This window comes from Marmota monax, unplaced genomic scaffold (genome assembly GCF_021218885.2).
Source record: "Marmota monax isolate L192 unplaced genomic scaffold, Marmota_monax_Labrador192_F-V1.1 WCK01_AAM20220418_F8-fsc00197, whole genome shotgun sequence".
In the NCBI taxonomy this organism is placed as follows: domain Eukaryota; kingdom Metazoa; phylum Chordata; class Mammalia; order Rodentia; family Sciuridae; genus Marmota; species Marmota monax.
In genome coordinates this window covers 2,788,779-2,808,671 of record NW_026694815.1, presented here as the reverse complement: position 1 = coordinate 2,808,671, position 19,893 = coordinate 2,788,779, and the positions used below count along the sequence as shown (strand labels likewise).

At 37.6% G+C, this 19,893-nt stretch overlaps 1 protein-coding gene across 5 annotated transcripts in view; it reads right to left on the bottom strand.

Moving 5' to 3' along the window:
• Window positions 1–19,893, bottom strand: part of Slc7a2 (solute carrier family 7 member 2) — a 67,152-nt gene that overhangs the window by 39,446 nt on the left and 7,813 nt on the right. For 2 of the 5 annotated variants that reach the window (XM_058573118.1, XM_046425953.2), the window contains exon 2: window positions 1,030–1,329. The exons of the other annotated variants lie outside the window; for them this stretch is intronic. The gene's annotated coding sequence lies outside the window, so the exon portion shown is untranslated. The remainder of the gene's footprint in view (window positions 1–1,029; window positions 1,330–19,893) is intronic. 5 annotated transcript variants of the gene reach the window in all.

Here is a 19,893-nt window from a genome sequence, read left to right as displayed (position 1 = left end):
AGATAATAATTTCTGTTATTTTTAAGATACCTGTTTTTTTTTTTTAATGGCAATCCTTGGAAATTAATACACTTCTTTAGACTACAAGTTGCTCTACAAGTTTCTTGAAATCAAGGTCTACGTTGTATTCACTTGTTGCATCTAGTGTCCTCAGTCTTTGAGATACAGTCAGGAGTGCAGTCAATATTTGTTCAATGAATGAGTGAATGAATGAATGGCTCGTACTTGGTTTGTAGTCAACTAAATTTCTTGTCTTTTTTCTCAAAGATATTTACATAGATATCATAATGTACTAATAAAAACATTTATTTTACACTTTTGGAGGAGAAGGAGGGTACCAGGGATTGAACCCAGGGATGCTTAACCACTGAGTCACAGCCACAGCCCTTTATATTTTATTTTTATTTGCTAAATTTCTTAGGGCCTAAGTTGCTGAGGCTGGCCTCAAGTTTGCAATCCTCTACCTCAGCCTCCCTAGTTACTGGGATAATAGGTGTGTACCACCATTTTTAAAAGGGGTATCAGTATAGAATGGGTTCCTTGACTTTTATTTTGTCTCACTACCTTAAAACCTAAATTCATCATTTTGAGTTTTATAGTGCTTGGGGTCATGTTGTAGTGCAAATCCATCAAACAGTGTTTTGAAACACGCCATCCACCTCTGTGCCACGGCAAATCTGATCTTAACCCAAGTAAATGACAAAAAAGGTTAAGCCTGACGGAGCAACAAAAGATCACTATGGCATACCACCGAGAACTTCCCTATATGATACTGACCCATAAGTCAACACCCTGAGCATATGATGCCCCTATGGAGAAATCCACATTTCTCTCCAGCTTATCCCAAGGTTATCAGAATATATGGTGCTGAGTGCTTTGCTGAAATCCTAACACATTATGTTTAAGCTTCTCAAATACAGCAGTCTGATAACTATAAAAGAGAGGATGTGAAATGTGTTAGGCACAATTTGTTCTTGGTAAACTCAGGGTGCCTTTTGGGGATCAGTTACTTCTTTTCCAAGTACATACCACAGATTGCTGGAATTCTGCTAATGAACTGTGTCCAACTCCCTGTTCTGTGGTTTCCAGACTCTACACTGGTCTTCAGTTTAAAAATAAGGGTGATTGCCTCTTTCCTTTCTGGTACTTCAGGGTGCCAGGATTACAGGTGGTCGCTCCACACACATAGCTACAAATCCTCTTAATATCACAGGATGTAATTCATTCGAAAATTGAACGAGCTTAGCAGTTAGGTTCTCTCTCACCAGCATGGGCTTTGGCTTCCCTCATGGTTATCCACTCCACCTTCTACTCAGATGGCCATTCTTCCTAGATGGACAGAAGGAATATGGAGATTCAGGAGCTCTATATTGCCTAGGTCACCTGCTGCTGCTACCAGGTAAGAATTCGCCCTTTGTTGTTCACCTTCACGATCAAATATTTCATGAAACTCAAAACATTTCTTTGTGACTTTTTCACAAATTCATACTATTCGCTGTATTCTTAAATATGAACCCCTCAAATGAATTCCTGTGACAGTGACATGAATGCTCTCGTATCTGCCCCTCCTGTTTCCAACGCTAAGCATTCGTTATCTGACTAGGATTTTAATTGTATTGTGGTCTTTTCTTCTTCTCATAGAGTATAACCTTTCCGGATTAGAGTTCATGGAGTTCTATTTGTGTTTTCTTTGAGTATTCTGAAATCTGCTTTTGAGAATGTAAGTATATGGATTGTGTCCACCAGCTAGTCATTAGAGAATGTCCTTGGGTATAAGCAAACTATTTCTGTTATCAGGAGAAAAAGTGTTATAGATAAAAAAAAAAAAAAAGCTTCTGCAATTTTTTGAACCTCCCAAACTCTCACTACTCAGCCTCCCTATTTCATTTATCTTCTGTGAACAAAGACCAAGTTTGTTTAAGAATCTTTCATAGGAAGGTTTCAACAAATCCTGCTTGCAGGAATGTCCTTTGCATGCAGCAAAACAATGTTTCATCATCTGCAGCTCTAGCACCATCCAGTTGCTTAATGTGCCCCGAGTGTGAACTCGCATACAGCCCATCACTAAGGAAGCATGCAGAATTATACCACAATAAGTTAAAGGTAAACAGTTGTCAAATTAAAATCCCAGTAAACAAATCCTCCTGCAGTATCACCAGTGCTTCCCTCAGGACTTGCCATTCCTGCAGTTCACACACCCGGAGCTGTTATCTATAATGGTGCCCCTTTCCTAGGACATTGTCCTGTGAACACAAAGACAATTTATTAGGCAATCAAAAGCAAATGCAACAAGTGCTAATAATTACAACTAAGATCTCTGGCCACTTGCTGCTTTCATGTTTGTGTTTTTTATTGTATATTCTCATGGCATACAACATAATGTTCTTATATACTTATTCATAGTGAAATGGTTACTATAAACAAATTAATACATGCGTCAGATCAGTCACCCTTTAAAAAAAAAGATTTCTATATAGTTTTCCAATTAGAGAAATACCCATAATGAAAAGATAATTTTAAAAACACAAATGTAGAGAAAATATGTGGGGAAAGGGTTCCATATTAGATTACAATTTTATCTAACTTCAGGGACAGAGTCAAGTTCTGAGTCTGAACTTGACTCCTGCCCCAATCAATAATTTTTGGTGACTTCTTCAATACCAAAAGTTAAGGTGCTATTGCTTAAAAAAAAAAAAAAGCAAGCACATGGATATCACAGATATTAATCATGGAGGCTAAGAACTTGTTCCTGACTTCACGTGGTGGCTGTTACTTCTGCTACAAACAAGCCAGGGGAAAAAAAATCAGGATTAGGTGTGCAAGTTACAACTGTATACATAAATGCACAAACATTTCATCTAATTATTTTTACTAATTCTTAAGGTGGGGATAAAGAGAAAACAAAAGGCAATTTTTTTTTTTTGGATAATTTACAAAGGCAACAACGGAACAATTATTCCCATACTCTAGGCATAGAACAGAACTTTAAGATGGCACTCATGCAAAATTAAACACTTGAAAAATTTCTAATGAGAATCAGGTGTAGTTATATTGCCACCCATGCACCGATCTTACAGGTAAGTGATAAAAGCGAACTCCTAAAAGCAACCCAATGTGGGAGCAGCTTGGGATTTTCGATGCCCTCAGACAGGTTTCTACCTCTCAGTTCCTGGTGAAATGAAGAACACAGTGTCATTCTTGGAAGGATGCTGTAGGATCCAATGAGATAGATACGCAAAATGCAGAAAAGGCAGGCACTTAATTTATTATTATAATATAAACCAAAGTCATGTATTTGAAATTCTTGTCTCAGAACACCAAAAATAATCCACTATAAAAACCACCTGCTTTTAATGAGAGAGACTGTGGATACACAGAAGTTAAGACTTACAATGAAAGGGATTGCTGATCACTAAAGAAGAAAGCTCAGGCCCAAAGACTTTTTTCCAGGCACACAGACAACTAATGAGACTAGATCAGAACCCAGGTCTCCCTGTTCCACACAGCGTTCTGGTGACCTGTGACTGAGTGGTTCTCTAAAGCTGCCACCTCATCCCTTCCCCGTCCCCATGAGATTTTGTATAAACAGTCTCTCTCTTTACATAAAGCTCCTTTATGCTCAAACACCAGCATACAGACATTAGAGTCTTTTGAAGGCAGGTTCAAAAATGTACAGATAGGGTATCACTGATCTGCAATGCTTGGGGCCAGAAGTGTTCCAGACTTTAGAGATTTTGTGACGTTGGAATACCTGCAGACTTTCACTGGTTGAGCATCCCTACTCTGAAAATCTAAACTTTCTGAGCATCACTTTGGAGCTCAAAAAGTTTTAGATTTTTGAAGTTTGGATTTTCAGATTAGGGATGCTCAACCTGAATTTTAAGTGTCAGGAGACTTGAGAAATCAGAGGCTGAATCTTACAAATACATGCTATCGTTAATTCTTCTTTTTTTGTACTGAGGGTTGAACCCAGGAGCACTCGACCACTGAGCACATCCCCAGCCTTATTTTGTATTTTACTTAGATACAGTGCTTCACTGAGATGCTTACTACCTTGCTTTTGCTGGGGCTGGCTTTGAACTTGTGATCCCCTGACTCAGCCTCCCGAGCTGCTGGGATTACAGGCATGCACCACCACGCCCGGCTCTTGTTAATTCTTATAAGAATATCTTTCCCGTATAACACATACTTAAAACTAAGAAATACCCATATACTATTACTTTTTGGCAACTACATGGGATTTCCATTTCCTGAAGTGTATGGGTAGGATACTCTGAAGAGCTTTCCTACAAAAACCCAATTAAATTCTGAATATATGAAAATGTGATAGACTAGCACTCAGGAGAAAGTAAGGGAAATTTCACAAAAGGTTAGTGGCGGGGGGCATGAATGAGATGGAAGCAAAAGAGTGGATAGAAAGTTTATGTGATGGGGAGAGATGCCTAGGCAAGTAGGAAGCCGCAGGCCCTCCTCCAGATGAGAGAGTTGAAACCAGACTACAATGCTAGGGCAGGACAAAGAGGACTCAAGTGGTCCAGGTCAGTGGCATTTTTGTGTACCTAATAAAATAGATTTAGCATGTTTTATATACCAATGTATATCCTCCCTGGAGGAAAGTCCACTTAATTTTGGACTTCAGAATTTCTACAGATTAAATTCAACAAAATATGGGCTCACAATCAAAAAATCCCAAACACACATTATTAAATAAACCACTACATATTAAAGTTAAAATGCTATATGTGAAAGTTAATAGAAACAACATATCTAACCCTCCTCAAACTTCAGATTAAGCATAAGGAATAGCTATGTAGAAAAAGTTTTAGAAAATAAAAGATCAAAATTTTAAAAAATGAAATCAAAGCAGAAAACTTATGAAATCACCCAGGTAGATTTTAAAAATAACTGAAGAGATCTCTTGGGAAAATAGAATCACAGAAAAATTTAATACTTAGTAAATGAGTTAAATGGCATCTTAGACACAGCTAAAGAATTCCTTAACTAAAATGGAACACAATAATTACACATAGGTTATTATCAGGAAAGAGAGTCAATAGACTTGTTTAAAGTATGCATGGCAAACTTCAGATCTAAGCACCAAAAGAAAAGAAATAGAGTTCATATAAGTCAAGGAAGTAGAGGAAGTAAATGGAATAATAAAATCCAAATAGTACAGAATCGTGGCCAGACTTGTATAATAGTTTCCTTTGAAATTTGCTTCATGGCTTAAAATTTATTTTATTGGTTTTTGTGTACATTTCTCATACTCTTATAAAGAGTATAGATTCTCTAATTTCTCGATGCCAAGTTCTGTGCATGTTAGTTAGTACAACACATTTACTTGTGTATTTGTTTACTGTTGCTCTCTGTGGGTTAATTTCCATGAGAGTGAGGACTTGGTTTTGTTTATGACTCTGTCATTAATGACTAGAACAGTGATGCACAGTAGGAAAAAAAAAGGAGGTAAGAAATGGGGCACAAATAAAACATAAGTTAAAATGATAGAAACGGGTCTAAAGGATCAAGAATCTCAGTAAATATGATTTACAAAATTTCCTGTCAAAACCAAAGAGCGTCTATTTGAATTTTTAAAAAACTCATAACTGAGATATATCAAAACAAAAGAATATGGAAAGGTTGGAAATAGATGGAGAAAGAATAAATAGGATAATAATCATAATAAATAAAGAAAAAACAAGCAGGCAAATGCTGATAAGTAGAGAAAGAAAATTCAGGCAAATTCTAATAAAAAAGAAAGCAGAGTTATGTCAATAAGATATTACATAACCATGTTAATATAAGATATGATGAACTTTGAGGCTAAAGGCCTAATAATTAGAGCTACTACATAAAAATTAAAATTATTATTATTTAGTTGAATAAATTCAACTACACTTCTATGTATACGTTAGTCAGTTTTGTTATTATAACAAAATACCTAAGGCTGGGAGCTTTATAAAGAAAAGAAGTTGACTTAACTCAAAGTTCTGGAGGTTCAGAGGCATGGAACAGACATCAGCTTAGCTCTGGTGAAGGCCTCATATGGTGGATGGCATCAAGATAGGAGTGCATGCAAGAAGAAGAGATCACATGCCTAGACAGGAATCCAGAGTGAAGGGAGAGGCCAATCTTGTTCTTCTAGCAACCTTGTAGGAACAAATTCAGGGTCCAAGGAGAACTACCTTAACCTCTCCCCAAGAGCAACAACCCCAATGACCTGACCAGCTCTAACTCGACCCCACCTCCCAAGGGTCCCACCACCTCTCAACACTGCCACACTGAGGCCCAAGCTTCCAGTACACAAACCCTTGGGGGACAAATCACATCTAAACCATAGCGATGTACTAAAATAAAACAGCTTCAGAAAACATAAAGCAAAAACTGAAAAAAATATGGGGACAAACTGAGGAATGCATGCTTAGTGAGAGACTTCAGCCCACCTCCCTCGATGATTGATGTTAAAAGAACAAAAAATAAGCAGTGCTACAGATGATGTGAACAGCTCACCTAACATGGTTTTATTAACTTATAAACGGCAATCAGTTCTACTGTGCATCACGGTTCTAGTCATTTAATGTCAGAGTCAGAGCCATAAACAAAACTAAGTCCTCACTCTCATGGAAATTAACCCACAGGGAGCAACAATAAACAAATACACAAGTAAATGTGTCAGACTAACATGCTAGGAATTCTGAATCAAGAAATTAGAGAATCCATACTCTTTTTAAACCCATGAGAAACAAAACTGATAAAATTTTAACCCATGAAGCGAATTTCAAAGGAAACTCATACAAATCTGACCACAATTCAGACTGGTGAGCTAGTTAGGTCAGTCCCAAATCTACTTTAAAAGTCAAATATTTTGGAAGTTTATGGATACACTGAGGAAAGGATTGTAGGTCAACAAATACCTTCCAAGTTTTTAAATGCCCCACTTTATGAGAAAAGGACCTTTAAGCTACCCTAGAATAATTGTGCTAAATGTTTTAATGCCTTCATCTCAGAATCTATTAGTCCATTCTATTTTTTTTTAAACACTGTTTACTGTTTAAAAATTCTTCAATACTGAAAATCTGAATCCTCTTGCCTATCTTCATTTTAACTTCCTCTACCACCAAGTCCCCTGAATTCATTAGGATTAGGCTCAGATGTCAGGGACAGAAAACCCAGATGGCAGTGGTTTGAACCTGCAGCTTATTTCACTCTCCTGTCAGGCAGGTCTCGAGTTCATCTACTGAGATCTACAGATCAGGGACGTGAGCTCCTTCTCACTTATTCCACTATACAGCATTAACCCCAAGGTCTAAGCAATCTCTTCAAACTCCAGTCCTCATATTTGTATTCCAGTCAGTACCAACTCAGAAGGGATAAAGAAAATACTCTCCCCCACACCTTTGAAGGATACTTCCCAGAAGTCACAAAGGACATTTCCCCTCACTTGATATTAGCTAGAATTCAGGGCTGGGGATGTCGCTCAGTGGTTTGCTTTGCTTAGCATGCACAAGGCCTGGGCTCAATCCCCAGCAGGGAAGGGGCGGGGAGGATATTAGTAGAAGTGCTTCAGTAGCCACAGTATGCTTCATGGGAGACTAAGAACCCAGTCTTTATTTTAGGTATTCATGCATATGTCCAGATAAAAACTGGGAAACAGATAAGGAGGACAAGCAGCATTCTCTATTTCATTGTCTGAGAAAACAGGATAAAACAGAGAGAATCCTGCCCAGTCTCTTCTCTGGACCACCCGCCCGGGTAGGCACAAACAAGTGCAGGATGCACTCAAGTCCCAGGACACACACTCAGCCCTGCATCTTGTGGTCAGTCAGGTTTTTAGGCTCTCAAGCCCCAAGTACAGCCTGGACCATTTCCCCCTCCTGCCTCAGATGCTGAGTTGCTGCAGGCACTGCAGTCATTAAAGGCACAGGCTCAACAACATTTTGTAGCCTCTGTTAAAAAACAACAACAACAACAAAACAACTTTTCCAAATGCAAGTTCCCTAAGCATGGCCCTGGGTAAGGCTTCCCTGGAGAGCTGCTTGACAAAACCTTCAACAGGAAAATGAAAGCACCGAGAAACTGGCTTCCGCATTTGGGTTTGATTTTTTCCTTCACTGGCTGCTCATGAGCAATGCGTCACCGTGGGTGTGGACACAGAGCTGGGTTTCCTTCAAGCATTCGCCTCTTGGGTTCTCCTCCTTCGCCAAGCTGTCCCAGCACCCCCTGCTAATGAGACACTTGCTGCCAGAAAGCTGAAAAGAAGCCACAGCCCAGTGCCACGTCTCCTTCCTGTGAGGAGCCCCTCTCTGGGCTAAGTCCTGCCCGGTCTGTCTTCACAGTGTGAAGCTCAGAAATGGAATTCCAGAGGCACCAGATGGATGTCAGGCAGGGATGAGTGTGGACGAGCAGTAGAACTTTTTCAGTGTAACTTCTTTAGTGCACACAACTAACAGGACAGAAACTGTGCCTAGAGTTAAATACCAGGGAACTAGCAGAATACTGCCAAATTCATCTGATGCAAATTCTTAGAACCCTACACTCTGTTCCCTTGCCATCAATCACAAAGAACAAGCACAGGTCATTTACAAGCATTTTTTGTGCGGGGCAGAAACAAAGTACACCAAACATTGCCTAAGTTCTACAAGTATTTCCCTCCATGTTTCCGAAATACAAACGTTTCTTTGACCTCCTTTCATCAAAACGTACAATTTCATGTTTTAAATGAATTTTTCCTAGAAGTAAGAATCTTAAAAAGGCTCAGGGACTACAAAAACCCAAACAGAACAAAACAAAAAGATTCAAAAGATGAATAGGAAAACATTGTAGTTACTTGCATATATTAACCTAATCGATAATATCAACAAATCAGCCAGAGTAAATATCATTATGGTACTATGTGTTTTCTTTCAAAATCAAATTCCAACTCAAAAATGCTAAGCCTGAAATAGATTTACAAAATGTCATTTCAGTAACATGTATCTTAGCTCTAGATGAAAATTTTAAACAATTTTCAAAGAGGTAACAATTGATTTGCTTTTAAGACACTTTCAAAAATCTTACATAGCAGTTTTGTGGTCACAAATGAATAATGGAGTGTAAAATAAACATGTTCCTTCATTTAAAAATATATCCTCTTTCTTAAAGGACTTGGAAATTTGCAAATACTACTACTGCTTATGGGGACTTTTAGTATTGAAGTTTCCTTCAATCTAAAATTCACCCCATAGTTCTGATTTCATAGGAGCTTATTACTCCTTATTGCAATTCATACACCTCAATGGGGACCCCAACATAAACTCTTTACCCCAGCATTCAAAGTCTCTACCATGACCTCAATCCATATAGCTAGACTTCTCTCTCAGAATTAAATCAATCAATATAAGTGAAATGTTTGAAACAGCGTTGGCACACAGAAAGCAAGTAATAATTGGGAAATATTTCCACAATCTTCTTCTTCCCCTCCCCTCTGCACAGATCTCTACATTCCACTTTCTTTGATCTAGGAGAATTGTGTGCTCTTGCCAACAGGTCCCATAATTTCTAGAAGGTTTTTTTTTTTTTTTTTTTTAAAGACAGTTTTACTTAAAGTGTCATTTCTTTATCTCGATGTCAAATATGTAACCTTGATACAAATACAGGAGGAGTTCTCTATTCATGCTGTTCCATAATCAACAATGTCTTTTTAAAAAAAAAAAAAACTTTTTGTAGTTATAGGTAGACAGCATGCCTTTATTTTATTTGTTTATTTTTATGTGGTGCTGAGGATGGAACCCAGTGCTTCACACGTGCAAGGCAGGCACCCTGCCACTGAGCTACAGCCCCAGCCCAACAACAATGTCTTTTTAACCTCTTCTTAAACATGGAGATGTTCTTTCACACCTCTTTCATGGTCTTTCTCAAATCCCAGCTTCTCCATTAAACTTCCTCTTGGCTTCTGTGAAGGGTTTCCTCCTTTGACAGCCCATTATACCCTACTGACACCTCTGTGGATGGCATCCATCACTAGAGCCCTGCACTAGAGCAATGTCTGTATTTAGCTTATCTCCTCATTCTCGAGGCATGCTCATTTGATAAAGCTGAAGGGCAGCCTGTTGGATGCATCTTCATATGACCCCCTCCTTTGTAGAGTTTACTACCTGCCTTTGAATTGAAAAAGATAATAAAATATTTTTAATTTTTTGGAGTGAAAGTACATTTCTGTGTTGAATAATACTTATGATTTTTATTTAAGGATAAGGGTTCATGTATGCACACACACATGGATTCTGACGATTCCCCAAGCATGAGATGACTCTGCTTTGAAATATATCTTGATGGAACATATACTATAATAAAGTTTTTATTTTTGAGGATTCGATCCTAAACATATTTGCTATGTGTAACACAAAACCAATATTTTTAAGACTTAAAATGCTTTGGTTACTTATCTAAATCTCAAAATGTCCCCAGTATTAAGTACTCACCAAACAGCATCCCACAAGCTGAACATGAACTTCTGTCTTTCTCATCTGTAAATTAGAGATAATAATGTGCCTGCCTGTATTCTGAAGACCTGGAGAACCTCTTATCTTGATGTGAATGATCTTGATGTGAGTGAGGGAGACAAGATGAAGCTGCAGTGAAAAAAGTTAAGAGACTGAAGGATTTGAAGTAAAGATCAGGAAGCAATGAAACAGCTGAAAATACACAGGTATATATAAAGCAAAAGAAGAGCCCAATGATTTAGTCCATAGCCTCAGGAAGGCTCACCTGGAGAATGGCTGGGAGGAGCCAGAGGTAGAGGCAGGAAGCTTGCAGCTACAGGGGGAAGAGAAAATGGCAGGAATATGGAAGTGTGTCTGATATTGCCTAATGAAAATTTGATCATCAATTCAAAATCTGAAAAACATTCCGGAATGAGACAGGTTCATAAAATGTACACAGATATACTACCATTGCTGTGATATTTACCTCTGGTGCCACTACTGAGACCCAAGTTTTATCAAGGGAACACAGTTTTAGGAACTAGGCTATTAGATAGGTTAACCTAACTAAATTACCCAATAATGCTATGAGGTAGGTACCAATTATTATCTCTAATTTAAAGATGAGAAAACCAAAGCTTAGAAAGATCAACTACTAGCTAGTAGTTATAGACTGAGTGTTTACATACTCCCCCCTTCCCCCAATTCTTGTGTGATTTTAATGCCCCAGTATGATAGTATTTGGTGCTGCAAACTTTGGGATGCAATTAGGGTTAGAGGAGATCATGTGGGAAGGATCCCCCATGAGAAGAGTCTGAGCTGGTACTCTACCATGTAAGGGCATAGAGAGAAGAGGGCTAGCTAGCAGTCAGAAAAAGAGCCGCAAGCAAAGCCTTACTGTCCTGGTACCCTCATCTCAGACTATTAGCCTCCAGAACTATAAGAAATAAATGTCTGTTGTTTAAGCCTCCCATCCTGTGGTATTTGTTACAGCACCTCGAGCAGACTAACACACTAGTACATACCAAGTTTAAGATCCTAAATTAAGTCTGACTCTCCATGATAGGTTAAAATATGCATTAGTATTTAGAAGCAATATAATGATTTTTTTTTTTTTAATACTAGGGATGGAACTTGGGCACTTTACACTGAGCTACATCCTGGTCCCTTTATTCTGTTTTTTTTTTTTTTTTTTTTTGAGATAGGGTCTTGCTAAGTTGCTAAGGGTCTCACCTAGTTAAAGAGGCCGGTCTCAAACTTGTGATCCTCCTACTTTACTTAGCATCCTAAATTACCAGCATGGAGTGGGGGGAGAGAAAGGGAGAGAGAAGGGAAATCATATGGAAATGGTAGGAGACCCTCAATGTTACACAAAATTAAACATAAGAGGTTGTGAGGGGAAAGGGCGGGGAAAACAAGGGAGAGAATTGAACAACAGCAGATGAGGTAGAGAGGGAAGATGGGAGGGGAGGGGAGGGGGGATAGTAGGGGATAGGAAAGGTAGCAGAATACAACAGTCACTAATATGCCATTATGTAAAAATGTGAGTGTGTAACCAATGTGATTCTGCAATTTGTATTTGGGGTAAAAATGGGAGTTCATAACCCACTTGAGTCAAATGTATGCAAGATGATATATCATGAGCTTTGTAATGTTTTGAACAACCAATAAAAAAAAAAGTAGGTATTCAACAATAGCAAATATTTCATTTCAAAGTGGTAATGCATCTGTTCTCTTTGCCCGGATTAAAATCTGAAGTTTATTTCTAAACATTCCCCAAAAAAGTATTACATCAAAATAACCACTGACTTTTATGTAATTCTTTCTATTTCTTCTGTCAGGCTTCAAATGACAAATGTTTATCTCTTTAAAGGAATTACATAGCATAGCAGGGGGCTTTACAAAGAATGTTCATGTATTTTTTCTTAATCTTTCCAGGAATGATTATTAACAAAGATAAATAATGTCAGAGATTATTGTGAAATAATTAAAGTGATTACCTGATTTCCAAAATAAATAAATAAATTACCAGCATGGACCACTGCACCCAGCACGAAGTCTTATAATGAAAACAAAAATAAAATTTGTTGGCTAATGTTCTATTGTGTTGTAGCCACTGAAGTTTTTGACTAGATGTTTGCACCATCTAAGAGACAAGCATGAAGTTTATATTTCTTCCACAGTTCAGTTTTCCACAATGAACCCTGGGTTGAGGAAACTGACCGCTGTGTTGAGCAAAGTGTTAACTACCACATCCCAGGAAGTAAGAGGCACAGGCAGTTCTCCACGAATAAATAGTCCTGTTATGAAGCACACATTCTAAACTGAGATGAAATACTATCCAGTGTGTGCCTTCAGAAAAAGAAACTTGTCGCCATAGCTTGGGGAAGAGCCAATACTGGCTAAAGATTACATCATGGAGCTCTGTATAGTAGCTGAAGAGGATTATGAAATAAGAAGAAAGAAGAAAAAGGAATAAACATCTGAGCTATCATATGAGGAGAAAATGTAATTCAAAGGGGATTTCATTTTTAAGCAAGATTCTTCTACACCAGATATGAAAATGACGAGTAACAACTAAGGCTCTTCATTGCTCTTCTGCTATGTTGTTAGGCTCCCGGCACAGGTGACTTTATTTATTCCTCATCACCACTAGAAAAAGCATCCCATCTTCAATGATGAAACTTAAGCTCAGAGATGTTAAGTAACTTGATCAAAATCACAGAGCTAGAATTGGCCCTGTGTAACTTCAAAGTCATATCTTTTCCTCTATGTCACACAACCTAGAAGCTATGAGAAATGCAGAATTCTGTCTGCTCCTAGGCTCTAGGCAGCCTACCTAACACTGAGAAATAAGGCTTAGCTTACAGTTCCCTGCATATGTACAAACCAGGAGTCGAGAGTGTTGGTAGGTAGTTTACACCAAAGTCAATACTGTCCAAGACTTCACACCCCACTCAATATCCTCCTCCTCCCAATAGTGGCATTCATGTAAATCCATAGGGATTAGAAAATTTTAAAAACTATAAGGTATATCTGCATTATTGATGCATTCTGCAAAAGTGTCAAGGGGCATTAAACTATGACATATATACTATTCAGATCAAATAAATATTGATTTGGTAAATCTAAGTTTAAAGGTTCATCTGATACAACAAGTCTATTTTGGTATTAACAACTGTAATTTCCTTTTCTGCCCCCCTTTTCCTGTACTCTAGTGGCACACAGTTCTACCGATAAGTCTACCCATCAGACATAAAATAATTTCCTACAAGACGAGAAAAGAAATGCTACATCATTGACCTACTTAGCCCAATCCATGCCATCAGATACTGGGAATATCCAGATCCCATACTAACAGATTTTTTTTTTTTATCCTTTTCTTTGCAATCAAGTTTTCATGGAGTCTCTACTGCCTTTATCCTAAGACACAAAACTGATTTTTCTTCCCATTCAAATACACTTCAAGAGAAATCCAGAAAACTTATAATTTTAAGTTATTCTAGAATCGGATGGCTTAAAGGACTCAGCTCTCACTAGCTGCTACATACTTCCCTGGCTTTCCATGCATTTTAAGATGGGAATATGTATTTGAAATTGCTTTATACACCACTGTGTTCTGACATTATTTAAGATCTAAAATAAAAACAGAGGTCTTCTGGGCTGCAGTTCACTCCACATCTACTCTTTCGAGAATGTCAGGGACTTTGCTGATTTCTTTATAACTATTTATCAGTCACTGCTTCCAATGCCCAATGTATACTTTAGGACCCACAATTTTTAACTTGATCACTCTCTGTTTCACCAGTTCTCCACATTCCTTACTATTCTGCACTTTCTGTTTCATTCATTTATGTTACTTGCCTGGATCCAGAGAACTGAGACCAAATCAGTGGAGGTCTGTTGAGGTGAAGGAAGTCTCACAAATGTGCAGAGGTGTTTTTCTCCTAAGCAACCCAGTAAGGGCTGAGCTTGTATCCTTGTACTACACTTTCTCCCTCTCTCTTTTTTTTTTTGGTGGTACCAGGGATTGAACCCAAGGGTGCTTAACAACCGAGTGACATCTTCAGCCCTTTTAATTTTTTGAAACAGGGTTTGGCTAACTTACTTAGGGCCTTATTAAGTTGCTGAGGCTGGCCTCAAACTTGCAAACCTCCTTCCTCAGACTCCCAAGATGCTGGGATTATAGGATGCATCACCATGCCTAGCTGGGAGCTTGTACCCTTACAGAGAAGAGGGTGTCTTTAATATTTAAGTGCACTTTTCAGGTTGAGATAAGCCCAGGAATTTTTCTCCCCCTATGCTATTATTATGCATATGAATATATGTATTATCCAAGGAATAAATCTTGGAAAATAAAGGGTTTAAGTTCTTTATGTGTGTGAATAAAGGTAAAGTGTCACTTTCTTTCTTTTTTTTTTTTTCCAGTGCAGAGCAAATTTGTAACTATAAAATGCTTTAAAACTCATTAAGATGGCCACAATTAAAAGGTACAGAGAAAAAAGATATAAGGCTGTGGACAAATTGGAACCCCTGTGTGGTGGTGGAAATATAAACTGGTGCCACCACTGTGAGAAACAGTATTGTGTATTCAAAAATCTTAATTACCATGGGATCCAGTGATTTCATCTCTGGATATGCACCAGAAAGAAGGCAGGGTATTAAAGAAATATTTGTATGCCCACGTTTGTAGGGGCACTATTCACAATATCCCCCCCTCCAAAGTAGAAGAGTTCTAAGTTTCCACCAATGGATAAAAGATCAGCAAATGTGGAGTATTCATTTTTTCTACAATGGATATTATTCAGCTTTAAAAGGAAGCAAATGCTGACACATGCTACAACAGAGATGAACCTTGAGGACGTTATAAATTGAATAAGAAAGTCACAACAGGACAAAGACTGTGTGATTCCCTTTTATGTGAGGTCCTGAAGATAGTCCCATTGATGGAGACAGAAAGCAGAATGGTGGTTACCAGGGGCTAGAGCAGGTGGGGAAAGGGGAGTTGTTTAATTGGTATAGAGTTTCGGCTCTGCAAAATTAAAAAGTTCAGAGCTCAGTTGCACCACAATGTGAATGCACTTAATACTACTCAACTGCACACTTAAAAAAGCTTAAGAGTAAACTTTTATGTGTATAAAATTGTGGTGGATAAAAAACTAAAAATAAACACCTTAGGAGGGTTGGGAAAAGATTATATACTTTTTGCTCCAAAACACTTGGGGTTCTATTTTTTTAATGATTTTAAAAATGATACTGGATTGTATGACTCTGGGACCACGGGAGGAAAAAAACCCATAGCTCTTTGTTATTCAGTTTTGGCTACAGATGCACTAACATAAGTTCCAAAAGCTCCTTTTCATTTGTGTCTGCATCTAAATACACAGAAAAGTTCTGCACTTACTAGGCATTCCATAGTTACTGAGCAGTCATAGTAGTAAAATCAAGAAAACTGAGATTACAAAGTTTAAAATTTATCTCTGATCTGGTATGCCAAAGATTTCTAATCATCTTAAAAGGACAGATGATTTTGTGAAATCAATGGTTCCACGTATCAGTTTGTTAGGAGGTAACTTATAGAAAGAATATAAATTTTAGTGGCAATAAAATGAGTTCCAACTCTAAATTCTAACTTTCAAGAGTCCAAGTTGCAAATGGGAAATTTTTTAAACAGAGAATGTTGCTGTTTAGGCTTTGGAAAGCCCCCAGTTCATTGCCTTGTAACAATAAACCCTTATAAAATAATTATTATCCTTGAAAAACCTAATCTAAAACAAGTAGATGCTTTGCATAATAAAATGTTAAATGTATACATAACACTTAATGCTTTAGAGACAAATTATATAGAATACAAAGGTGATTGAATTCTATCTACTCTATATCACTTGAACAGTAACAAAAGCTAATAGCAGAATTTTGAAAGGGAGCAACTATATTAGTTCAATTCTAAGCATGCATTGAGCCCTTTCCAGCTCCATTTAAAAGTTACTCAGAAGCGATGCTTCCTTGCAAGGTTAACATGATGGTACAAATGAATGCAGAAAAAAGATTTTGAGTTACCATTTTCACTGGTTTTTTTCTATCCTCCAAAAAGGTTGTAAATTATCCTACAATTAGCATATTTACAGAAAGGATTGAGGGAAAAAGGAGTGTAGGAGAACTAGCAAGGGAGAGGACAGCAAGGATGCCCCACCTGTGCCACAAATATGCTGGGTACAGGCTCCTCACACCATGGCACACTCCCCAGAGTCTGTGCCAGATGCACATAACCATGTTCTTCAAGGACAAACTGATCCAAAGGAGATGATACAAACTCAAGGCCAAGGACAGCAGAGCTAAGGGACACACCTAGGACAAGATCTATAAAAGAGCTCAGCCTTGAGAGATGGGTCTCTGGTGAGCAGGAGAGTCAGGTTTAAGTAGGTTTGCTATTCACACTCTCAAGAGAAGAAAATGGAGGAGAACAGGAGGAAAAGAAAGGGAGCAAAGAAGGAAAATAACCAATGGTAAATTACTTTCTTAAACAGCCACTGCCCCAGGAATGTCCCAGTTACAAATCAGGATCGCTAACATCTGTGAGTGGCATCATACCCCTGTGGTCAGGAGAGACCACAAGACACTTTTGGTGGGAAAACCTAAGAAATAATGAATGTGCTACATTTCTTGTTCAGAGCAGAAAACTTAAGGGTTCTTCTGATGCTTTAACCACTCCCTCCCTGTCTTCCTAGCCACCAAACTAATTTGGAAAAATCAGCACTGTAGTATGAGGGGTTAAGATGCTAAGGGGAAAATGCTGATTTCCCCCATTACAGTTACAGATATTCTCAATGTTTTATTGTCTTTAAATACGAAAATATTATTTATATTACAAGTTGGGAAATATTTTGAGTTTTCTGCAGATATGTCTCTCTCTACATAATACACACACCTATGAGAAATGGTCAGACATGGTTCTGCTTGAAATGAAATGTAATGTGTAGGCTGCTTCTGAGTCTAGAATCTCGTGATTTACTAATGCTAACAAGTAATATCATGTCTTTAAAGATGTGAAAAATGTCAACCCAGGAAATAATTCCAGTAGGTATTCTATTCAAATGGACAGTAGAGAAAAATTGCTCCTTAAAACATTTTTCTGCATATTATCATTTTGCTGGGGGTGAAGAAAAAGAAATAATAATTTTTTCCTTTTATTTTATACTTAGTTTTTTAAAAAAGAACACCCCCCCATCAATTCTTGAAAACAACCTTAATTTTGATTCATGAATACAAAATGAGAAGTCAAATTACATAGTTCAATTTTACTGATTCCTCTGGTATAATATGTAGTGCATGAAAATTACATGTGGTAAATTACACTGTTAAAACAGAGAGTTTGAATGTACAACTACTATTGGTCCTGAAGATTAGGGCTGGTGTCCACACTCTGCTAGTAGATCTCCCCAGATGCCCACCATGAAAATCCAATCAACAAAGACAAACAATGGATTCAAAACTGGATCAGTACCCAATACTTCAAAACTGGATTTGCAGAAATTATGTGGCTCTTTGCAGCTTTAAAAGTTTAAAATCTTTACAAATAGTGCTTTCCCTTTTTAAAGTCACAGTAACAATTTAGCACTTTGAAAAAGATACCAGGCATACCTAGAGGTAACAATGCAGTAAAAAGAGAAAAAAAAATTTAAATTAATTTACAGAAATAACTTTTTAAAAAATTATATTATTTTATTTTTTTAGTTGTAGATGGACACCCAGGGCCTCATGAAAGGCAAGCGCTGTACCATTGAGCCACAACTCCAGCCCACAAGAATAACTTTTAAAGCAACAATACTAGGTTGTTTGTCCTTCACATATCTTTTGTGTTCTGTAGCAAAACTGATCAGAGCAATGTAAATATGTTATTCATTATCCAAAAAGTTCATATGATCCATTTCAGGGAAGATAAAATGCATTACCAACAGAAATTTTATGCAAAGTCTGCTCTTTTTTTGTTTGGGTCACTGAACTAAGTGCAAACCATCTGTTACCTAGAAAAATCAGAAAAAGTAAAAATTCACACAGCTTTCTTTTTTTAACACACCCCAATAGCACTCCAAACAGACCTACTTTTACACAAGCACCATTTATGAGGTTTAAATCTTAATGACTGTAAATGGCTTTAAAACCCATATTTACAATGCTTTTTATGTTTTAGATTGGCTATATTTTTCTCATTTTCCACAAATGTATGACATTTAATAAAATTGTTCATATGCTAAGAATGTCACACTACTAAAATGTCTTATCAAACACACCAAGCTCCAAGAAATTTTTAAATCTAAAAACCTTTCAGTTAAAATTGTATTTTAATCCTATTTATAAAATTCCACATGGTAGTTTGTGACAGCTATTATGATTTTCTTTCATGAAAGCAGAATGGCCCGATATAAATCAGGATGTTTTCCAAGTCAAAATGCTTGGACTATTGTCTTCGCTTGGTTTCTCACTGTCTAACATCAGCTGACTTACACATCTCTAGACTTCAGCGTCTTAACTTAAAAAAGTACTCTAAAATGTCATTCTTGGGAGTTTACTTCCCTTCCAAATGCATGTAGTAGCACTGTGCTCAGCTCATAGGTAGCCCCAGGAACTTGGAAACCCTCCACAGCCAAGGGAAGGAGAAATGAACACTTCTAAAGCATTAGAAAGTTTCCTTAGGACAGTTTTAAATATACTGATTACAGCTTGAAATACAAAACCAAATTCCATGCCCCAGAGTACTGGAGATCCACCCCAGAACCTTAGGCATGCTAGACCATCACGCCCCAGTCCCTCACCATTTTTACAGTAATAAAATCAAACTATTTCCAGGATACCAAGCCTTATTCATGCATCAACCATCTAATGAAAAAGTGATTTTTTTTTCAAAGGTGAAATTTCCAGTTTCAGAGAGTTTAAAACAAGCACCAGCCTTGATGTTTTCACAGCTCTAGTACTATGAATTTTATCAACACCCACGATTGTTCCTCAATGGCATGTGAATCTGTTTTGTGCTATTTTCTGGATGAATAGTGCACACACAAACCTACTCCACCTACATAACCACTAAATGTGATGCATTTTTAAAAGATTTATTTTCCCCTTGGTGCAACAAAACATTACAAATCCTAACAACGCATCAAGCAAGAACTTCTGCACAGAATCAACTCTCAAATTCCTCACTTTGCCTTATTATTATTCACTCAGCACATTACTAAACACAAGGAAGAGGAAAGGCCTTGGGTTTACACGTTAAAAACAATGCCCACAATGATGCTTCCCTTGCTCTTTAGTATATGACCTCTTTGGTTTTATTCTACTGGGAGTTTATTAAATTCCAGAGATTTCCACAAGATCCACCAAGGCAGCAAGACTGGATTTCACAGTCACTCTCTAAAGATGCTTCAACTTTAAAGAGGAT